At 45.3% G+C, this 23809-nt stretch overlaps 1 long non-coding RNA gene across 2 annotated transcripts in view; it reads right to left on the bottom strand.

The window, feature by feature from the left end:
- LOC127317521 (uncharacterized) overlaps positions 1-23809 on the bottom strand; it is a 134644-nt gene that overhangs the window by 87682 nt on the left and 23153 nt on the right. The window contains exons 9-10 of one of the 2 annotated variants that reach the window (XR_011747937.1): positions 19418-19529; positions 17468-17621 (exon numbers count right to left, since the gene is read on the bottom strand). The exons of the other annotated variant lie outside the window; for it this stretch is intronic. This is a non-coding gene — a long non-coding RNA (uncharacterized lncRNA). Of the gene's footprint in view, positions 1-17467; positions 17622-19417; positions 19530-23809 lie in introns of those variants that run through there. 2 annotated transcript variants of the gene reach the window in all.

Below are 23809 nucleotides of genomic sequence, written 5' to 3'. Positions count from 1 at the left end.
CCACCACCTCAAACTCAACATTTTCAACCCGGCAATTGTCACGTCCTCCAAACGCTACGTCCACCCGAACTTTTCCTACCGGAGCACAGGACAAGCCCGGAACGATTCCGTGGAACGTTGTACGCGTTGGCTGAAGCATGTTTTCTGTTATGCCCAGCGTATGCATGGTATGCTTGTACATGATGTTTATGCTGCTGCCATTGTCTATCAGCACCTTGCTGAATTTTACTCGAGTTTGCGGCCCTTTCATGATTGGGTCCACAACAAGAGCGTATCCACCCGGATTCGGCATGATTTTGGGGTGATCCTTAAATGACCAGGTAATTTCCTGATCTAACCACAACATGTATCTGGGAACTGCCGGCATCACGGCGTTTACCTCCATGGAGCGGCGATGCACACTTTGCCTGTCTGTTGGCTCAGTGACAAAGACAACACAGCACAAATGCGGGCCCTCGTAAACATTCCGGCCTAAAGGTGCCGGTGGAGGTGGTTGATCATCGTTTTGCTCCACCCGGTTAACTTGCTGGTATTGTTGCCTATTTGGCTGATGCTGTACCGGTAAAGCATTTGCTCCGGTGAGTGGTGGCGGTGGTGGTAGTTGTTGCTGACGCAGCATATCTTCCGATGGTGGCAACACTGTTGAGCACCCTTGTGCTTGCGCGTCCTTTACCGCTCCTTTTTGCATCAAGTACTTGGTCCAAGAACAATCCTTCGTCAGGTGATTTGACGGGTGATCCGGGTTTGGCGTGTGCCACCGGCAAGGTTGATCCATGGCGGCTTCCATGGTGTATTTTACGGGTTCCTGCCAATTCTTTTTCTTGCCCCAGGGTTTCTTTTCGACCCACTGCTTTTTTGGACCCGCCCATGGCTGCGATCCGGTTTTTTGCCTTTGGCTACCGCCGGCATCATAATTTTCTTGCACGGCAGCAACGTGCTGCGGAGCGTACCTTCGATCCGGGAAATCTTCCCTTCTCTTGTTGTTCCGGTTGTCCCGGTACTGTTCCTGTCACTGCTGAGGCGGGTTTGACTGCTCCGGCTCAGCTTGTACTGCTGGTTGCAATGGGTCTCCCAATGCATAGCTATCCGCCACACGTATCATTTCTGCCAAGGTCGCTGGCATGCTTCTCTGCAGATTTTGCCACAGCGGTGATCCTCGCCGGCATCCTTGACTGAACCAAGCAATTGCTTGTGCTTCAATCACTCCTTCACACGTGTTTCTTGTTGAGTTCCATCGGGTAAGATAATCACTGTCTGTCTCACCGGCACGTTGCTGGCATAAAGCGAGCTGTTGGGGCCGGTTTGGCCTCTTGTAAGTGCTACTGAAGTTGTTCACGAAGGCTTCCTCAAAGTCTAGCCATCCGTTAATGCTTCCTGCCGGCAAGTTGTTAAGCCAAATCCGTGCAGGGCCTACCAGGTAGGACGGTATGATTCTCACCGCCCAACGCCGGTTTACTCCACCACCAGCTACATAAACAGCTGTGACATAGTCCGCCAGCCAATCTTCCGGCTTGGTCGTGCCATCATACGTTTTTGTGTCTCGGGGCAGCTGGAAATTGCGTACCGGTGGCTCTTCTCCCATGATCCGTGGGCCAAAACACTTTGGGCCAGGAGGACCTTCAGACTCGATCATTTCGGAAAGATGTACTCTGTCCAGCCTGTGCCTCGCATCCTGGTCTGGCAAACATCTTTCCCCCAGGCGATCCCCCAAGGGGTTCCGGTAGACTCTTGTTCGTTCTACTTCGGAATCTCCCTCTTCGTATCTTTCTGGTTCCGCGGCTCTTGCCTGCCGGTACCTTGGTGGTGGCATCTCCTCATACGCTGCCCTTGCAGCTCGATAATTTTGCCCGGTTTCATATCTACCGGCATGATTGTTTCCGGCATAGCCTCCTCTGGCGTGGCCTCGACCTGCCCCTTGGCTTTTTCTACCGGCATCGTGTTGCCCGGCTTGTTGTTTTTCGGCAAGAACCGGATCGTACACAGTCATCTGCTGTGCGTTCATCTCTTTTTCTCTTCTTCTGTCCGGATGGGGGGACGATGCCTGCCCATGGGACTTGCTTCCGGCATTCTTTGTTGAACGCGTGGATTTTGAGGCCGCGGCCTTGTTCAGCTTAGCCAGTTGCTCAGCATTCTGCTGCTCAATAGTTTCTAGCAGCTCTCTAACACGCTTTTGCTGTTTTGCCAAGGCATCTCCGGAAAGCGATTCACATAGCTCTACTGCAGCTTTAGCAGCTTTTATAGTTTTATCCGGGCTACTGTACTTAGGTTTTTCCACGATGCTAACAGATGCAGAGGTACTTTTGCCGGCAAGAACTTCCTTGCGCAAATCCTGATCTAGGTTGCGAGCTTTTAGCCGGTTCTCCGGTATCCTAACAGCATGAGCGCTAACAGAAGCAAAGCCATGGGCAGCGTTATACTCACGTAGGGTTAGGTTCAGCTCGCGCTGCGCCCGGACGATGTCGGCGCCGTTTGCGAGCAGCTTCTGGCGTTGTGTTTCCAGCTCCGCCTGAGCCGCTGCCGGGTCGATGTTCTGCGCGATGGGCGTTGCCAGCACGTTCATCGCCGCTTGGAGTGGTGTTGCCGGTGGTGCGGAAGATGCTCCTGCAGCGCCAGCGTCACGCTCCAGCGGTGGCTTGGCCGCACAGGTCGAAGCCGCACGACCAGCACCTTCATCCACAGCTTCTTTTCCTGCACCAACCACGCCAGTCATCATTACCTCGACGCTGCCGGCGGCGCGGCCAGCACAGAGCCACCTTGGCGGGTCCGGTGCCACCAGCACCGGCGAGAGGCGCTGGCGCACAGGGACGGTGCCGAAGTAGACGCGGTGGCTGCCGAACTCGATGGTGCGGCCGTTCCTGGGGAAGATGCCGCCGTTGGCGAAGCAGCGCGCGTTGTCGTTGATGAAGTCCATGTCGTAGATGCGCTGCACGAGCGCGGACACCGTACGCTCGCCGGCGACCTCGAGGATGCCCGCCCGAATGTGAACTCCCGCAAGCGCCACTTCATGCCCCACGGTGGGCGCCAACTGTCGTCGTGGCGAACGAGCAGATGCCATGGGATGGCTTAAGTTGGGGCCGAATGGGCGCTAGAGGATTCGGGGGAGGGTTTGCGACTAGATGGGATGAACTTCCGAATGCTTTCCTCAAGAACACAACCAAAGGCCGGTATGCAAGAAGAGAGACAAGAGGAAGAACTCTTTACTAGATCGCTTGCTTCATTGATCTCAACATGATTACAAGTGCTTGGATACAAGTTCTATCGTCTAATCTCCTCGGTGGACACGCGCCTGTATGAGGCAGTACCCCCTCTCCTTATATAGGGGAGAGGGTGGCTTACAGAACAAGACACCCTAATGGCATCTTTGACTGGACAAACTACTTTACAAAGCTACTTTAATCATAGATGACGCCGGAGTCTTCTTTAATCTGGGACGCTGACGTCCTCCGGCTTCTTTCAGCGTCATCTCTCTCTTTGGCGCCAGGGCTCTGATTAAAGCCACTTTGCTTAGCTCATCCTTGTCTTCTTGCTCTGAAGAGAATCTTTGACCAGTCCCGCCGACAGGCCCTTCTCTCCGGTATCTTCTTTACCGGGTTCCGGCATACCCCCTTGGGGATACCGGCTTAGCTTTACTTAGCCCAAACTCTTACCTTTGTGTTCCGGTAAGAATATTAAACCGGTATCTCGATGGCTCGAACCATCCGATTTGGCATGCCTTTGGCGTACCGGGGGTAATCCCCCCAACACTTTGTTCCATTAACTTTCAGTAGCTTTGTGCAATGTCCAGAAGTGTTAAGAATGATTATGTCACCTCTGAATATATGAATTTTCAATCATGCACTAACCCTCTAATGAGTTTGTTTCGAGTTTGGTGTGGAGGAAGTTTTCAAGGGTCAAGAGAGGAGGATGATACAATATGATCAAGAAGAGTGAAAAGTCTAAGCTTGGGGATGCCCCCGCGGTTCATCCCTGCATATTTCAAGAAGACTCAAGCATCTAAGCTTGGGGATGCCCAAGGCATCCCCTTCTTCATCGACAACTTATCAGGTCACCTCTAGTGAAACTATATTTTTATTCAGTCACATCTTATGTGCTTTACTTGGAGCGTCTGTTTGTTTTTGTTTTTGTTTTTGTTTGAATAAACTCGGATCCTAGCATTCTTTGTATGAGAGAAAGACACGCTCCGCTGTTGCATATGAACACATGTGTTCTTAGTGCTACTTTTAATGTTCATGGCGAAGGTTGAAAACTGCTTCGTTCATTGTTATATGGTTGGAAATGGAAAATGCTTCATGTGGTAATTGGTATAATGTCTTGAATAATTTGATACTTGGCAATTGTTGTGCTCATATAGATCATGTTTAAGCTCTTGCATCATGTACCTTGCACCTATTAATGAAGAACTACATAGAGCTTGTTAAAATTTGGTTTGCATGATTGGTCTCTCTAAGTCTAGATATTTTCTGGTTAAGGTGTTTGAACAACAAGGAAGACATGTAGAGTCTTATAATGCTTGTAATATGTTCTTATGTAAGTTTTTCTGTACCGGTTTATACTTGAGTTTGCTTCAAACAACCTTGCTAGCCTAAACCTTGTATTGAGAGGGAATACTTCTCGTGCATCCAAATCCTTGAGCCAAAAACTATGCCATTTGTGTCCACCATACCTACCTACTACATGGTATTTCCCTGCCATTCCAAAGTACATTACTTGAGTGCTACCTTTAAAATTCCATCCCTTGTCTCTACAATATATAGCTCATGGGAAAATAGCCTTAAAAACTATTGTGGTATCGAATATGCTGCTATGTATCTTATTTCTTATAAGTTGCTTGTTGAGCGATAACCATGTTTCTGGGGACGCCATCAACTATTACACCTTTGTTGAATATCATGTGAGTTTCTATGCATGTTCGTCTTGTCTGAAGTAAGGGAGATTTTCATGATCAAATGGTTTGAGTATGCATATTGTTAGAGAAGAACATTGGGCCGCTAACTAAAGCCATGAATCATGGTGGAAGTTTCAGTTTGGACACTAATCCTCAATCTCTTATGAGAATATTATCTGTTGTTGAATGCCTATGCATTAAAGAGGAGTCCATTATCTGTTTTCTATGTTGTCCCGGTATGGATGTCCATGGTTGAGATCTATTAAAAACGAGAAATCAAATGCGATTTATCTCCTTGGACCTTTGTACATGCGACATAGAGGTACCCCTTTGTGACACTTGGTTGAAACATATGTTATGCAATGGTAATCCATGTTAATCCAAGCTAATTAGGACAAGGTGCGAGCACTACTGGTATTCTATGCATGAGACTTGCAACTTATAAGATGTCTTATGCATAACACATATGAATTATTACTACCGTTGACAAAATTGTTTCTATGTTTTCAAAATCAAAGCTCTAGCACAAAAATAGTAATCCATGCTCCCCTCTGCGAAGGGCCATTCTTTTACTTTATGTTGAGTCAGTTTACCTACTTCTTTCTATCTTAGAAGCAAACACTTGTGTCAACTGTGTGCATTGGTTCCTACATACTTGCTTATTTGCATTCATCATATTACTTTGTGTTGACAATTATCCATGAGATATACATGTTGAAGTTGAAAGCAACCGCTGAAACTTATATCTTCCTTTGTGTTGCTTCAAAACTCTCTACTAAGAATTTATTGCTTTATGAGTTAACTCCTATGCAAGACTTATTGATGCTTGTCTTGAAAGTACTATTCATGAAAAGTCTTTGCTATATGATTCAGTTGTTTAATCATTGTCTTTACCATTGCTTTGAATCACTTCATTCACTTCATATACTTTACAATAGTATTGATCAAGATTATGATAGCATGTCACTTCAGAAATTATCCTTGTTATCGTTTACCTACTCGAGGGCGAGTGGGAACTAAGCTTGGGGATGCTTGATACGTCTCAAACGTATCCATAATTTCTTATGTTTCATGCTAGTTTTATGACAATACTCACATGTTTTATACACACTTTACATCATTTATATGCATTTTCCGGCACTAACCTATTAACGAGATGCCGAAGAGCCAGTTGCTGTTTTCTGCTGTTTTTGATTTCAGAAATCCTACAAAGGAAATATTCTCGGAATTGGACGAAATTAACGCCCAGGGTTTTATTTTTCCACGGAGCTTCCAGAAGACCGAAGGGGATACGAAGTGGGGCCACGAGGTGGCGACACCACAAGGCGGCGCGACCAAGGAGGGGCCCGCGCCGCCCTATGGTGTGGGCCCCTCGGGCACCCGCTGCGCTGCCCCTTCGCCTATAAAATCCCTCCATCCCTCAATCCGTGTTAATCCAAGCTAATTAGGACAAGGTGCAGGCACTATTAGTATTCTATGCATGAGGCTTGCAACTTATAGGATGTCTTATACATAACACATATGAATTATTACTACCGTTGACAAAATTGTTTCTATGTTTTCAAAATCAAAAGCTCTAGCACAAAAATAGTAATCCATGCTTCCCTCAGCGAAGGGCCATTCTTTTACTTTATGTTGAGTCAGTTTACCTACTTCTTTCTATCTTAGAAGCAAACACTTGTGTCAACTGTGTGCATTGATTCTTACATGTTTACCTATTGCACTTGTTATATTGCTTTATGTTGACAATTATCCATGAGATATACATGTTGAAGTTGAAAGCAACCGCTGAAACTTATATCTTCCTTTGTGTTGCTTCAAAGCTTTCTACTAAGAATCTATTGCTTTATGAGTTAACTCTTATGCAAGTCTTATTGATGCTTGTCTTGAAAGTACTATTCATGAAAAGTCTTTGCTATATGGTTCAGCTGTTTAACCATTGTCTTTACCATTGCTTCGAATCACTGCCTTCATCTCATATGCTTTACAATAGTATTGATCAAGATTATGATAGCATGTCACTTCAGAAATTATCCTTTTTATCGTTTACGTACTCGAGGGTGAGTAGGAACTAAGCTTGGGGATGCTTGATACGTCTCAAACGTATCCATAATTTCTTATGTTCTATGCTACTTTTATAATGATACTCACATGTTTTATACATACTTTATGTCATTATTATGCATTTTCCGGCACTAACCTATTGACGAGATGCCGAAGAGCCAGTTGCTGTTTTCTGCTGTTTTTGGTTTCAGAAATCCTACAAAGGAAATATTCTCGGAATTGGACGAAATCAACGCCCATGGTCTTATTTTTACACGAAGCTTCCAGAAGACCGGAGGGGATACGAAGTGGGGCCACGAGGGCCCGTGCCCATAGGCCGGCGCGGCCAGGGAGGGGCCCGCGCCGCCCTATGGTGTGGGTCCCTCGCGCCGCCTCCAACCCTACCCTTTCGCCTACTTAAAGCTTTCGTCGCAAAACCCCCTGTACCGAGAGCCACGATACGGAAAACCTTCCAGAGACGCAGCCACCGCCAATCCCATCTCGGGGGATTCAGGAGATCGCCTTCGGCACCCTGCCGGAGAGGGGAATCATCTCCCGGAGGACTCTTCATCGCCATGATCGCCTCCGGATCGATGTGTGAGTAGTTCACCCCTGGACTATGGGTCCATAGCAGTAGCTAGATGGTTGTCTTCTTCTCATTGTGCTATCATGTTAGATCTTGTGAGCTGCCTATCATGATCAAGATCATCTATTTGTAATGCTACATGTTGTGTTTGTTGGGATCCGATGAATATGGAATACTATGTCAAGTTGATTATCAATCTATCATATGTGTTGTTTATGTTCTTGCATGCTCTCCGTTGCTAGTAGAGGCTCTGGCCAAGTTGATACTTGTAACTCCAAGAGGGAGTATTTATTCTCGATAGTGGGTTCATGCCTCCATTGAATCTGGGACAGTGATAGAAAGTTCTAAGGTTGTGGATGTGCTGTTGCCACTAGGGATAAAACATCAATGCTTTGTCTAAGGATATTTGTGTTGATTACATTACGCACCATACTTAATGCAATTGTCTGTTGTTTGCAACTTAATACTGGAAGGGGTGCGGATGCTAACCCGAAGGTGGACTTTTTAGGCATAGATGCATGCTGGATAGCGGTCTATGTACTTTGTCGTAATGCCCTGATTAAATCTCATAGTAGTCATCGTGTCATGTATGTGCATTGTTATGCCCTCTCTATTTGTCAATTGCCCAACTGTAATTTGTTCACCCAACATGCTATTATCTTATGGGAGAGACACCACTAGTGAACTGTGGACCCCGGTCCATTCTTTACATCTGAAATACAATCTACTGCAATACTTGTTCTTTACCGTTCTTCGCAAACAAACATCATCTTCCACACTATACGGTTAATCCTTTGTTTACAGCAAGCCGGTGAGATTGACAACCTCACTGTTACGTTGGGGCAAAGTACTTTGATTGTGTTGTGCAGGTTCCACATTGGCGCCGGAATCCCTGGTGTTGCGCCGCACTACACTCCGCCACCAACAACCTTCACGTGTTCCTTGACTAGTACTGGTTCGATAACGTTGGTTTCTTACTGAGGGAAAACTTGCTACTGTACGCATCACACCTTCCTCTTGGGGTTCCCAACGGACGTGTGTCAACTGCACGCATCACATACCGGGATTATCTGACCGGTGGAACTCAACAAGAAACTCCTGTGCGGGAATGATAGAAGCTCAAGCAATTGCTTGGTTCTGCAATGGGTGTCGGAGAGGTTCACTACTGTGGCAAAAGCTACAGAGAAACATGCCAACCACTTCGGTAAAAATGATCCGGGTGGCTGATAGCTATGCGTTGGGAGATCCAATGCAACCGACAATTGCGGGTGATCCTTTGCCAAGAATCCCGCCACGCCAAGATCAATACCGGAACAATCACCATAACAAAAGAAGGGAGGAGTTTCCGGATAGAAGATACGGAACACAACATGTGGTCGCGGTACAAGATATCAGGAGCCGGAGGGAGCCAGAGGCAAAAAAACCAGAACGCAACCATGGGCTGGCCAAAAGAAGCAATGGGTTGAGAAAAAAGCTTGGCAAGATCAGCCAAAGTACACCGTGGAATCTGCCATTGATCAGCCGTGCCGCTGGCACACGCCTAACCCAACTAAACCGACAAATCACTTGACAAAAGATTGTTCCTGGACCAAGAGGTTAATGGAAAGAGGTCTGATGAAAGATGCCAGAGACCAAGGCTTCGATGCGTTGCCGCCGCCACCGTTAACCGGGGCGAATGCGCAACCGGTTTTTGCACAACAGAACCATCCGCAACAGCAACAAGGGGTTCATCAGGTGATGCAAGTGTGGGGACCCCGGACTAGCTGTCCGAAATACCCTGTTATGTATACAGTTCACGTTCCCATGATCAGTGTGCCGTGAACACATAACCGAACTGATATCAAATTACATCATCCTTTACAAAACGGAATAAGAAAATCACAATAAGGTCACATGACCCATCTTTACAAGATAGCCTCGAAGGGCCTAATCTAATCATCAGAGTAGCATAATCACTTCAGCAGCGTAGAGCCCAAGTCATCTGCCTTAACCCTACAGGCAACTGACTGGGAAGACGTTCCTAGCTCGCATAGACGTCGTCAACACCTTCTTCATCTGTCGAAGTCCTCCAGGTCTAGCCAAGTAAATAGCCAGGGACAAAGCCGTGAGTACATTCGAATTGTACTCGCAAACCATCAAGAAGGTGATAACAATTCTAACTAAAGAAGACAAGAGAGGAAGAATAGTTTCTCTGGTGGATATAGCATGTGAAAGAGAATCAGTTTCTCTTGTGGATATAGCATGTGAAAGAGAATCAGTTTCTCTTGTGGATATAGCATGTGAAAGAGAATCAGTTTCTCTTGTGGATATAGCATGTGAAAGAGAATCAGTTTCTCTTGTGGATATAGCATCCCACATCACAGTTGAAGGGGGCACTAAGAAAGTCCTATGACATCTCTATATCTTTGTTAAAGCAGAGTTCCTCTACATGAAACACTAGGAAGGGTCACCCTCTTTTGTTTCATTTTCCTCGACCATCTCCACATGGTCGGCACACCATCTTTCCCGTACCCTTCCGGTACTTCCAACACACATTTCCTTTGGAAATCATTTTCAAAACCAAAACTCGACACGGCTCGCGTAACGGCCATCCCAACCGTCCATGACCGCGGACGCGGCTATTCGAATAGTTTTGACTCTGCAGAGTTTGCACACTTTCACCACAACTATCCGGATACCTATCGTGTGGGCATCATCCCCGCATAACGACATATGCCACGACGTATACCCGGACATAACCTTTCGCCCATTCGACTTAACACGAGGTCCTACCCTATGGAGTATGAACCTCCCCGGCACCGTGGCAGCTCACCTCCTTTTGAGCGTGGCTCCACCGCCAAGCTAGGAGACCCATAGTGTCTTCCGGACGGGTCAGCCCCGAAGGCCTCCCGTTATACTATTGTCCCAACCTCGACAACCCGGAATCGGGGGTAACCGTACCCTTGTATAGTTGTGCGGTGCCTCATGCTAAGAAGAACAAACGTCAAGTTAAGCCCCGTGCCCACGTTGGAGTAGCTATGGTTGCGCTGTGTAATTGTTCCGGGCGAATACAAAGAACCATGTGTCATTTTTTTCTCAAAACCCAAGTCACACACACATTCCTTTTCTCAAACATCTTTGACAAGATCCTCTTTGCCTTCATAAACCATACACTTGGGTAAGGTTATCTTACCCAAGGTTTTCATAAACATTTACAACAAGGTAAACCTTGAGGGGTTCCCAACCTAAAGTTTTATGTAGGAGCTAAGATACATCAATGGCATGATGCTAGCCGTCATACCTCTAAGGAGATGATAATTGAGGTGTCAAGGGGATTATACATGCTTAGGATAAGCATGCATGGGGACAACATAAGTCGGAGGATTCGACAAAAGGGTCACGATGTTGATCATCATACCACTAAGAAGATGGTAAAATAGGTGGTCAAAGGGGGCATACATGCTCAGGGTAAGCATGCATAACAACAACAAGGGGTTCAACATACTTGAGAGTAAGTATGCATAACACCAACAAAAGGTGTGGCACTCTTGGGAGTAAGTATGCATAGCATCACAAGGTAGAAGGTATACCAAGGGCATGATACTAACCATCATACCACTTAGGGGTGCAAAAAGGGTGTCAAGAGGTCGACACACACAAGATAAGTGGGCATACCCCTCACACTTAGAGGGTACACCAAGAGCATGATAATGAAGACCACCATTTCACTAAAGGGGGTTGTAGGTGAGGTGTCAAAGAGAATAAACATGCTCATGGTGAGCATGCTCCATCAACATAAGTAGAAACAACACAAGATAGATCGAGAGACAAGAACAACAACAAAGTAACCACAATATGTGATTAAACATTCAGAGATCAAGAGATGGCTTGCCTTGGCTTATTTGTCCCTGGACTTCTTCAACTTCATCAATATAAGAATCCCGTCAATATAAATAAAATCCTTGTCCGAACCACTTCTTCTTCTTCTCCGGAATCGTTCGCATCTATCGTCGGAAAATATAAAAGGAACACAATCAATCACATTGCACCAATCATAACAAGCATGCAACATTCAACAATCAACAAGCAATATCTAACCACCTTACTACGGGCTAACATACAAAGAACTTATAGATACTACAAAGCAACTAAAAGAGAACCCATTTTATTTACCTAGTAAAGGTATGAGAGTATCATAACTTAGCAATTGCCTCTCTCGGTATCACCATGGCACAACTAAGTATCCCCTGGTAGATAACATCATAAAGAGGACAAGTGCATTGGTTGCGCATTACAAACATTCATATTATTTTTTTGAAGCATTTTTGGAAAAGCGGGAAATCATTCTCTCTATTTTGTAAAGCTTACACAACACTACACAAGAATAGGAAGTAAATGATATGCCACACCATTTGAAGACTTAAGCCAAACAATAGAACTAAGGTTAAGTTGCAGAGGTTTTGTTTTGCAAGAATAAAACATTGGTTGACCAATTTTTAAATAAAAGAGTGGGCAAAGGTTTAAAAATAAACCAAAGAGTTTTGGTTCAACACTCCATGTCACACATACACATTAGTAACAGTAAGAATTATGCATGAACAGAGACTAACACTATTTTTCCTAGATGGCCAGTACTAATACAAGACTAACCCAATTGGATTCACTCAAAAATATTAATCCTACAATTTTAGGAATTACAAATACTAGACAGAATACAGTGATCATGTTTAATGCACCATAAATCGTACAAAAATCCTAAAAATATGGGACCAGACGCATTTGAAAGATATTGAAAATTTTGAACTAATGCACTTGGTTTCACTGGATTTGAGTTTGTAAATCTCGAGTTATTAACAAATGAAGTTCTCTGGTTTTAATCACCAATTAATAGAAATTTTTGAATTTAAAACGGGCGGGAAAGTTTCTGGGCCGCGCGGGGGTGGTGATTTGGGCCGGCCCAGGGGTATTTCCAGCTGGCGTTTGAAGAAAAGAAAAAAAACAAAAAGGGAGGGAGGGCCCGGTGCGGGGCCCATGTGCATGGGCCGACGTGGCCGGTTGGCCATGCACGCCCGATCGCATCGGGGCGTCGTCTCCCTCCGCGATACAGCGACGGGCGTGCAGGAGAAACAGCGGCGGCCGGGGACGTACCGGCGACGGGCGAGCGACGGCGATGCCTGGGCGGAGGGGCGGCGTCCTGGGGCGGATCCGGGGCGGCTCGGTCGCGTTCTACGCGTCCGCAGCAGTTCCTCCCTGCGCCTCCTCCTCGCAGATGTCCTCGGGCATGTCGACAACGGCGAGCTCCGGCGGTCCTGGAGGGCAACAGAGGGGTCGGTTAGGACCAGAAGGGGATGGGAATCGTAGGGAAACAAAGAGGGAGAGATGGGAGCGTCGGGGGCGAGCGCGTTTCTTGACCGCCACCTCGCGGTGACCACGGGCGGTGGTGACCCTGCCGGCGTGCAGCAGCAAAAGGGGGCGCCTCGACGTCTTCTGGGAGGTGGGAGAGGTGGGGTGGAGTGGAAGTGAGGCGAATAGAGGGAAGGGAGCGAGGCAGGGGCGTTTTATAGCCCGGGATGGGTTCACGGTGGACTTGGTGCACCCGGCATGGTGACCATGTCCAAGGGCGGGCGTGGCGAGGTTGCTGCAGGCTAGGGCTGGCCTCGGGAGCGTGCGCATCGGAGAGAGGGACGCCAGGACTCCATCATGGCGCAGCCTCGAGCGCTGGGGCGGTGGGTGGCGTGCTAGCCAAAATCGAGGTGACCATCGGTTGGCATGTGTGGTGGGAGCGATGGGGAGCGTTGGGGCTCGGGGGGAATAGCACTGAGGAGCTCCAGGAATCCGAGGAGAGGCACGAGACATGAAGAGAGGTGCAGGGGTGCAGGTCTAGGGGTTTTTGGTCAATACCTATGCCATTCATGGCATTGGGAAGGAGGAGAAGAGCAATGATGGTGGAGGGGTTGTGTAGGTCTGATTAGGGGAGCAAGGTAGGGGTGCAGGTCGTGCCTAACCATTGGGTGGGCAAGATATGAGAGAGCGAGGGAGATATTGAGAGGAAACTAGTGGCATGTGCATCAACAAGACATGCATGCATAGCCGGCCTTTCTCCCCTTGGCAAGGTTTGAGTGAGCATGAGTGAATCCAAGTTGGTCATGTCCAATGTCTAGGACGTGCTGATGATGGAGAGGTGTTTATGATGTTATATAGATCAGAGGGGTGCATTTGATGTCCAAGGGTTGGTATTTAAATTTGAACTTAAAATATGGTTGTTTTGAACTCCTTCTAAGACATGGTATAGATAAAGAGAGAGGAGAGGGAGTGTGAGCTCAGGCAATAATGCATAAGCATGATTAGGTGTTAAATAAAGAGGTATAGTTGGTGCTCAAAGGTTACTATTTAAATATGGCTCAAGGAATAAAATTGGGATCACTTCTATGGTTATGGCAATTTTTGAAATGAGATTTTATTGAAAAGGTATTTTGAAAATGTTGAGAGTAGCTAGGTAGAACCTAGAGTTTTCAAAATACTCTACTCATCTTATGAAGATAGGTAGGTTTTTCTCATAATTCTAAAAGAGCAACCCTCACGCAAGAATTTGCATAGGTACCATAAATATGTATTTTGTTAAAAGAAAGTGAAAATAAAGTGAAATGATTTTATAGATGTATTTTTGGGTTGTAAATGGAGGGTATGAGGTACCACCCACTTTTCAAAAGTTATTTGGGAAAATAATTTGAAAAGCTTTGCGAAAACTAGAAATGGTTATATGGTCAAAATAGAGAAGAATCTTAAATAGGATTTTTGGTAAATAAAATGTTTTGGGAGAAGTGATCTCAAGGGCTACATAATGTAGCTACCATCTTCACTCTTGGTTTTGTGGAGGTTAATCTTGGAATAAAGATAAACACAAGATAAGAGAGGAGCAAGTGATCTAGTGCTGAAATAGTGGATAGGGTGCAAGATCAAGTGAAATTAAGGATTGTGGGGGTAGAATGGGACATGCAAGACGTGGAAGTTATAGAGGGTGTTGCATAGATGAGATCCATGCATTGAGGTCACCAATAACAGTTGGGGGTGCTTAGAGATCAACTGCCAAAGTTTGGACATTTTAAGCCTGCCAAAACATGTTATTGACTTGGCTTCAAAACCAACAAGGATAAGTGGGTGTATGAGTGATCTGGTTCAAGGAAAGGACATGGTTGGGAAGTTCTCATGTATAGGACCAAGTGCATTGCCTTAGATGGCAAGGGATAGCTTAATCTAAAAGCTCCAAAATGGAACCTGAGAACATATTTAGGACTTAGCCAAATTTTGTGATGGTTGAGGGTTTCTGACTAGGGCATAAGAGAATGATATAGTAAGAAGGAAACAATTCTTCCTAAGCCACACCTGTGTTTTATTTAGTGAGTTGCTTGTTTAACCACTAGAGGTGTTGTTATTAAGGGTAGCTCAAAACAAAACTCAACAAGCAAATCAAGACAATTTATCTACCAACAGATCAAGGCAATTTATCATAACAAACAGATCAAGGCAATTCATGTTAATTAGTCTATAGAAAAAGTTTTTGTTCCCCCTAATTTTTGCACTTTGGATAATTAAACAAGCTTGCAAAAAGTTGGGGTGTTACAGATCTTCCACCCTTAAAATAATCTCGTCCCGAGATTACTAAGCATAGAACTAGAGGGGTTGTAAAGTTTAACTAAAGTTAGACTCCATTCTTTTGTAGATGTGCCATTTTTGAGAAGGTCGTTGCTTCATCTTCTGGGAGACATGATGGATTCCTGCCGATGGTGAGCTTCATGAAGAGGTTGAATACTCCAAGCAGGTGTTAGAGTCCACGATTCAAGGAGAGTTAGCGCACTCCAGCGGTGCTTTAGCAGGGTTGAAAACTTTTTAGAGTTAACTTTAAATTTTAGTGGAAGACGAAGTCTTCCACCCTTAAAATTGTTCATAGGGGGGTTTAAAAACTCTAAGCTTCGGCCAAGGGTCTTGTCAGTGCTTTCGAAGAAGTGATCTTTCTCTCGTCTTGAGTTGAAGCATCTTCAGGGAGCGAGGTGCAGTCCACAGCTTCAAGGGAAGTTAGTGCATCCCAAATTCCCAACGGTGTTTTAGCAAGGTATAAATTTTTAGGGTCAGCTCCAATTTTTAGTGGAAGACGAAGTCTTCCACCCTTAGGATTTTTCATCGGGTTTCGGAAAAACTCAGAGCTTCTGCCTTGTAGTCCTGTCTAGGCTTCTGAAGAAGTCGTCGATCTTCCGTATTCAGTTGAAGAATCTTCAGGAGACGATGTGTAGTCCACGACTTCAAGAGGCACTCACGGTGTTTAGTAGACCATATAACGCGCGGTAAGTTAGTAAGTCGATGAAACGCCTGGTTGGTCTCCATATGAAGCAGCAACGAAGGCCGTCGAAGACAATCTTCAGCTTGAGGGTCAGTGTTGACTTATACCACTTAAGAAGTGAGTAGGTAAAATACACCTAATCTTGAGTCTTGAGGTATCTTCATGAGCTTCACTTGATGAGGAACAGATGAACCATGTGATGTAACTTGGGTCTGACGCTATTGTTCTCTCAGTTTGTTAGACGGTGTGTTAGAGGGTGGTTTTCAAAAAGATATCCTCGAGGTTAGCGCGATTATACTCCAAGGTTAGACAAAGTTAGTATGCATGTCTTCTTGCAGAGGTGCAGTCACTCTTGAAGGTAGGGTCTTCTGTCTTCTCGGCTTAGTAGAGATGCTTCAGCTGATCTTGAAAGTAGTTGGTGTAGATAGGGGTCTGGTCAGTTTCTCTGACGGTTGAGAATCGATGGTTAACAGGGTTAACTTATCCATTTAGCTAGCAGTAAGCATTTTATCGGCGAGGTAGATGACTGTGAAAACGTCTTAGAGGGGCTTCCTACACTGGTTTATCACACCAAGAGTGTTTTTCAGACCTAAAGACCAAGACAATCAAACACACAACAAACAAATAAAAACACTCAAGACAACACACTTAGGGAACTACAAGCAATCATCAAACCAGACATGGTAACACAAGTACCCATGGATGACTAATACGCGGGGGTAGCTCAATCAAAGTGATTGAGTTTTGTCCTATCCATCCTATAGGTTTGGGCTGGTCACATATGTTGCAGTCTTCAGCTTGTTGACATCGTCCTCAACAAGGATTCTTGAAGCAGAGAGTGGTGATGCGGCCTGGTGTTGAGTCGTCGAGGTTGAGGTAGAGGCTAAAACTGTGTAGTCTTCTTGCTCAACATCCCGGGGACGTGGGGTCTTCGAAGGGGTAGTTGTGTAGGTACTCCCAAAGTCGGCATCTTCTGGTGGCTGGCCTAAAAATTACTAGTCAAAAACTGAGGACTTGATCCCTGACGACTGCAAAAAGTGCAAGTCCACGGAGGAACAAGGTCAGATCTTTGACATACTTTGGTGACAACCAAAGACATGATATTATCATTCTTTTATGTCCACACTAAGTCGGCCTCCAATCTTCAATAGCTGTCGTTGGAGATTCATGAGTCTTCCTGAGGGATTGATGTATCTTTGAGTTCGAGTCTCCGGTCTGAGTTGGGGACATCGTCCAATATGTAGGTTTGAAGTGGATGAGACAATAGAGTAAGAATTTTCAAACACTTCTATAAAGCGGAGAGATAAGAATTTAGAAGTTTTGAAGAAACAAGAGGAGTAGAAGCTATGCTTCCAACTAACGAAAGAATTTGTTTGGTAAATAGTTTTGCCCAAGTACTTGTTTCCTAACTAACGTCCATGCTAACTAAGGTCTCCTACAGTCAGGATGGCTCTGATACCAGCTCTGTGGGGACCCCGGACTAGCTGTCCGAAATACCCTGTTATGTATACAGTTCACGTTCCCATGATCAGTGTGTTGTGAACACATAACCGAACTGATATCAAATTACATCATCCTTTACAACGGAATAAGAAAATTACAATAAGGTCACATGACCCATCTTTACAAGATAGCCTCGAAGGGCCTAATCTAATCATCAGAGTAGCATAATCACTTCAGCAGCGTAGAGCCCAAGTCATCTGCCTTAACCCTACAGGCAACTGACTGGGAAGACGTTCCTAGCTCGCATAGACGTCGTCAACTCCTTCTTCATCTGTCGAAGTCCTCCAGGTCTGGCCAAGTAAATAGCCAGGGACAAAGCCGTGAGTACATTCGAATTGTACTTGCAAACCATCAAGAAGGTGATAACAATTCTAACTAAAGAAGACAAGAGAGGAAGAATAGTTTCTCTGGTGGATATAGCATGTGAAAGAGAATCAGTTTCTCTTGTGGATATAGCATGTGAAAGAGAATCAGTTTCTCTTGTGGATATAGCATGTGAAAGAGAATCAGTTTCTCTTGTGGATATAGCATGTGAAAGAGAATCAGTTTCTCTTGTGGATATAGCATCCCACATCACAGTTGAAGGGGGCACTAAGAAAGTCCTATGACATCTCTATATCTTTGTTAAAGCAGAGTTCCTCTACATTAAACACTAGGAAGGGTCACCCTCTTTTGTTTCATTTTCCTCGACCATCTCCACATGGTCGGCACACCATCTTTCCCGTACCCTTCCGGTACTTCCAACACACATTTCCTTTGGAAATCATTTTCAAAACCAAAACTCGACACAGCTCTGTAACGGCCATCCCAACCGTCCATGACCGCGGATGCGGCTATTCGAATAGTTTTGACTCTGCAGAGTTTGCACACTTTCACCACAACTATCCGGATACCTATCGTGTGGGCATCATCCCCGCATAACGACATATGCCACGACGTATACCCGGACATAACCTTTCGCCCATTCGACTTAACACGAGGTCCTACCCTATGGAGTATGAACCTCCCCGGCACCGTGGCAGCTCACCTCCTTTTGAGCGTGGCTCCACCGCCAAGCCAGGAGACCCATAGTGTCTTCTGGACGGGTCAGCCCCGAAGGCCTCCCGTTATACTATTGTCCCAACCTCGACAACCCGGACTCGGGGGTAACCGTACCCTTGTATAGTTGTGCGGTGCCTCATGCTAAGAAGAACAAACGTCAAGTTAAGCCCCGTGCCCACGTTGGAGTAGCTATGGTTGCGCTGTGTAATTGTTCCGGGCGAATACAAAGAACCATGTGTCGTTTTTTTCTCAAAACCCAAGTCACACACACATTCCTTTTCTCAAACATCTTTGACAAGATCCTCTTTGCCTTCATAAACCATACACTTGGGTAAGGTTATCTTACCCAAGGTTTTCATAAACATTTACAACAAGGTAAACCTTGAGGGGTTCCCAACCTAAAGTTTTATGTAGGAGCTAAGATACATCAATGGCATGATGCTAGCCGTCATACCTCTAAGGAGATGATAATTGAGGTGTCAAGGGGATTATACATGCTTAGGATAAGCACGCATGGGGACAACATAAGTAGGAGGATTCGACAAAAGGGTCACGATGTTGATCATCATACCACTAAGAAGATGGTAAAATAGGTGGTCAAAGGGGGCATACATGCTCAGGGTAAGCATGCATAACAACAACAAGGGGTTCAACATACTTGAGAGTAAGTATGCATAACACCAACAAAAGGTGTGGCACTCTTGGGAGTAAGTATGCATAGCATCACAAGGTAGAAGGTATAACAAGGGCATGATACTAACCATCATACCACTAAGGGGTGCAAAAAGGGTGTCAAGAGGTCGACACACACAAGATAAGTGGGCATACCCCTCACACTTAGAGGGTACACCAAGATCATGATAATGAAGACCACCATTTCACTAAAGGGGGTTGTAGGTGAGGTGTCAAAGAGAATAAACATGCTCATGGTGAGCATGCTCCATCAACATAAGTAGAAACAACACAAGATAGATCGAGAGACAAGAACAACAACAAAGTAACCACAATATGTGATTAAACATTCAGAGATCAAGAGATGGCTTGCCTTGGCTTATTTGTCCCTGGACTTCTTCAACTTCATCAATATAAGAATCCCGTCAATATAAATAAAATCCTTGTCCGAACCACTTCTTCTTCTTCTCCGGAATCGTTCGCATCTATCGTCGGAAAATATAAAAGGAACACAATCAATCACATTGCACCAATCATAACAAGCATGCAACATTCAACAATCAACAAGCAATATCTAACCACCTTACTACGGGCTAACATACAAAGAACTTATAGATACTACAAAGCAACTAAAAGAGAACCCATTTTATTTACCTAGTAAAGGTATGAGAGTATCATAACTTAGCAATTGCCTCTCTCGGTATCACCATGGCACAACTAAGTATCCCCTGGTAGATAACATCATAAAGAGGACAAGTGCATTGGTTGCGCATTACAAACATTCATATTATTTTTTTGAAGCATTTTTGGAAAAGCGGGAAATCATTCTCTCTATTTTGTAAAGCTTACACAACACTACACAAGAATAGGAAGTAAATGATATGCCACACCATTTGAAGACTTAAGCCAAACAATAGAACTAAGGTTAAGTTGCAGAGGTTTTGTTTTGCAAGAATAAAACATTGGTTGACCAATTTTTAAATAAAAGAGTGGGCAAAGGTTTAAAAATAAACCAAAGAGTTTTGGTTCAACACTCCATGTCACACATACACATTAGTAACAGTAAGAATTATGCATGAACAGAGACTAACACTATTTTTCCTAGATGGCCAGTACTAATACAAGACTAACCCAATTGGATTCACTCAAAAATATTAATCCTACAATTTTAGGAATTACAAATACTAGACAGAATACAGTGATCATGTTTAATGCACCATAAATCGTACAAAAATCCTAAAAATATGGGACCAGAGGCATTTGAAAGATATTGAAAATTTTGAACTAATGCACTTGGTTTCACTGGATTTGAGTTTGTAAATCTCGAGTTATTAACAAATGAAGTTCTCTGGTTTTAATCACCAATTAATAGAAATTTTTGAATTTAAAACGGGCGGGAAAGTTTCTGGGCCGCGCGGGGGTGGTGATTTGGGCCGGCCCAGGGGTATTTCCAGCTGGCGTTTGAAGAAAAGAAAAAAAACAAAAAGGGAGGGAGGGTCCGGTGCGTGGCCCATGTGCATGGGCCGACGTGGCCGGTTGGCCATGCACGCCCGATCGCATCGGGGCGTCGTCTCCCTCCGCGATACAGCGACGCGGGCGTCTGGGAGAAACAGCGGCGGCCGGGGACGTACCGGCGACGGGCGAGCGACGGCGATGCCTGGGCGGAGGGGCGGCGTCCTGGGGCGGATCCGGGGCGGCTCGGTCGCGTTCTACGCGTCCGCAGCAGTTCCTCCCTGCGCCTCCTCCTCGCAGATGTCCTCGGGCATGTCGACAACGGCGAGCTCCGGCGGTCCTGGAGGGCAACAGAGGGGTCGGTTAGGACCAGAAGGGGATGGGAATCGTAGGGAAACAAAGAGGGAGAGATGGGAGCGTCGGGGGCGAGCGCGTTTCTTCACCGCCACCTCGCGGTGACCACGGGCGGTGGTGACCCTGCCGGCGTGCAGCAGCAAAAGGGGGCGCCTCGACGTCTTCTGGGAGGTGGGAGAGGTGGGGTGGAGTGGAAGTGAGGCGAATAGAGGGAAGGGAGCGAGGCAGGGGCGTTTTATAGCCCGGGATGGGTTCACGGTGGACTTGGCGCACCCGGCATGGTGACCATGTCCAAGGGCGGGCGTGGCGAGGTTGCTGCAGGCTAGGGCTGGCCTCGGGAGCGTGCGCATCGGAGAGAGGGACGCCAGGACTCCATCATGGCGCAGCCTCGAGCGCTGGGGCGGTGGGTGGCGTGCTAGCCAAAATCGAGGTGACCATCGGTTGGCATGTGTGGTGGGAGCGATGGGGAGCGTTGGGGCTCGGGGGGAATAGCACTGAGGAGCTCCAGGAATCCAGGGAGAGGCCTGAGACATGAAGAGAGGTGCAGGGGTGCAGGTCTAGGGGTTTTTGGTCAATACTTATGCCATTCATGGCATTGGGAAGGAGGAGAAGAGCAATGATGGTGGAGGGGTTGTGTAGGTCTGATTAGGGGAGCAAGGTAGGGGTGCAGGTCATGCCTAACCATTGGGTGGGCAAGATATGAGAGAGAGAGGGAGATATTGAGAGGAAACTAGTGGCATGTGCATCAACAAGACATGCATGCATAGCCGGCCTTTCTCCCCTTGGCAAGGTTTGAGTGAGCATGAGTGAATCCAAGTTGGTCATGTCCAATGTCTAGGACGTGCTGATGATGGAGAGGTGGTTATGATGTTATATAGATCAGAGGGGTGCATTTGATGTCCAAGGGTTGGTATTTAAATTTGAACTTAAAATATGGTTGTTTTGAACTCCTTCTAAGACATGGTATAGATAAAGAGAGAGGAGAGGGAGTGTGAGCTCATGCAATAATGCATAAGCATGATTAGGTGTTAAATAAAGAGGTATAGTTGGTGCTCAAAGGTTACTATTTAAATATGGCTCAAGGAATAAAATTGGGATCACTTCTATGGTTATGGCAATTTTTGAAATGAGATTTTATTGAAAAGGTATTTTGAAAATGTTGAGAGTAGCTAGGTAGAACCTAGAGTTTTCAAAATACTCTACTCATCTTATGAAGATAGGTAGGTTTTTCTCATAATTCTAAAAGAGCAACCCTCACGCAAGAATTTGCATAGGTACCATAAATATGTATTTTGTTAAAAGAAAGTGAAAATAAAGTGAAATGATTTTATAGATGTATTTTTGGGTTGTAAATGGAGGGTATGAGGTACCACCCACTTTTCAAAAGTTATTTGGGAAAATAATTTGAAAAGCTTTGCGAAAACTAGAAATGGTTATATGGTCAAAATAGAGAAGAATCTTAAATAGGATTTTTGGTAAATAAAATGTTTTGGGAGAAGTGATCTCAAGGGCTACATAATGTAGCTACCATCTTCACTCTTGGTTTTGTGGAGGTTAATCTTGGAATAAAGATAAACACAAGATAAGAGAGGAGCAAGTGATCTAGTGCTGAAATAGTGGATAGGGTGCAAGATCAAGTGAAATTAAGAATTGTGGGGGTAGAATGGGACATGCAAGACGTGGAAGTTACAGAGGGTGTTGCATAGATGAGATCCATGCATTGAGGTCACCAATAACAGTTGGGGGATGCTTAGAGATCAACTGCCAAAGTTTGGACATTTTAAGCCTGCCAAAACATGTTATTGACTTGGCTTCAAAACCAACAAGGATAAGTGGGTGTATGAGTGATCTGGTTCAAGGAAAGGACATGGTTGGGAAGTTCTCATGTATAGGACCAAGTGCATTGCCTTAGATGGCAAGGGATAGCTTAATCTAAAAGCTCCAAAATGGAACCTGAGAACATATTTACGACTTAGCCAAATTTTGTGATGGTTGAGGGTTTCTGACTAGGGCATAAGAGAATGATATAGTAAGAAGGAAACAATTCTTCCTAAGCCACACCTGTGTTTTATTTAGTGAGTTGCTTGTTTAACCACTAGAGGTGTTGTTATTAAGGGTAGCTCAAAACAAAACTCAACAAGCAAGTCAAGACAATTTATCTACCAACAGATCAAGGCAATTTATCATAACAAACAGATCAAGGCAATTCATGTTAATTAGTCTATAGAAAAAGTTTTTGTTCCCCCTAATTTTTGCACTTTGGATAATTAAACAAGCTTGCAAAAAGTTGGGGTGTTACAGCAAGCAAATGGGCAAGTAGAAAGAACAAACGCGCTCGTGCTGTCCGGTATCAAACCGCGGCTTATTGAGCCACTTGATGAATTACCATATGTATTGTGGAGTCTAAGGACCACACCAAACTGATCAACCGGTTATACACCATTTTTCATGGTATATGGAGCAGAAGCGGTCATACCAACTGACATTATCCATTACTCACCACGAGTCCAACTCTATACCGAAGAAGAGGTAAAAGAGGCCAGAGAAAATGATGTCGATTTTCTCGAAGAACAAAGAGAGCTAGCACTGGCAAGATCAGCCATATACCAACAAAACCTCAAACGCAATCATAGTCGGAAGGTAAACCCAAGGGTATTCCAAGAAGGAGACCTAGTGCTACGTCTAGTGCAGCGCACTGAAGGACGGCACAAGCTCTCACCTCCATGGGAAGGGACTTTCATTGTGAGCAAGGCTCTACACAATGATGCCTACTACCTGATAGATGCACAAGATGCCAAGGAAGGAAAGGCGGACATGTCAGGAGAGGAAACCAAACGCCCATGGAACATAGCTCTACTTCGCCCTTTCTATTCCTATGGATGTGATGTAAGGAGTTCCTTTTTTGTACCTTATTTGCTATCAATAAAAATGCCGACACCTCGAATGTATCTCGGAGAAT

The sequence above is a fragment of the Lolium perenne genome, chromosome 7, assembly GCF_019359855.2.
Source record: "Lolium perenne isolate Kyuss_39 chromosome 7, Kyuss_2.0, whole genome shotgun sequence".
Lineage (NCBI taxonomy): Eukaryota > Viridiplantae > Streptophyta > Magnoliopsida > Poales > Poaceae > Lolium > Lolium perenne.
This window is presented reverse-complemented; position numbering and strand designations above follow the sequence as displayed.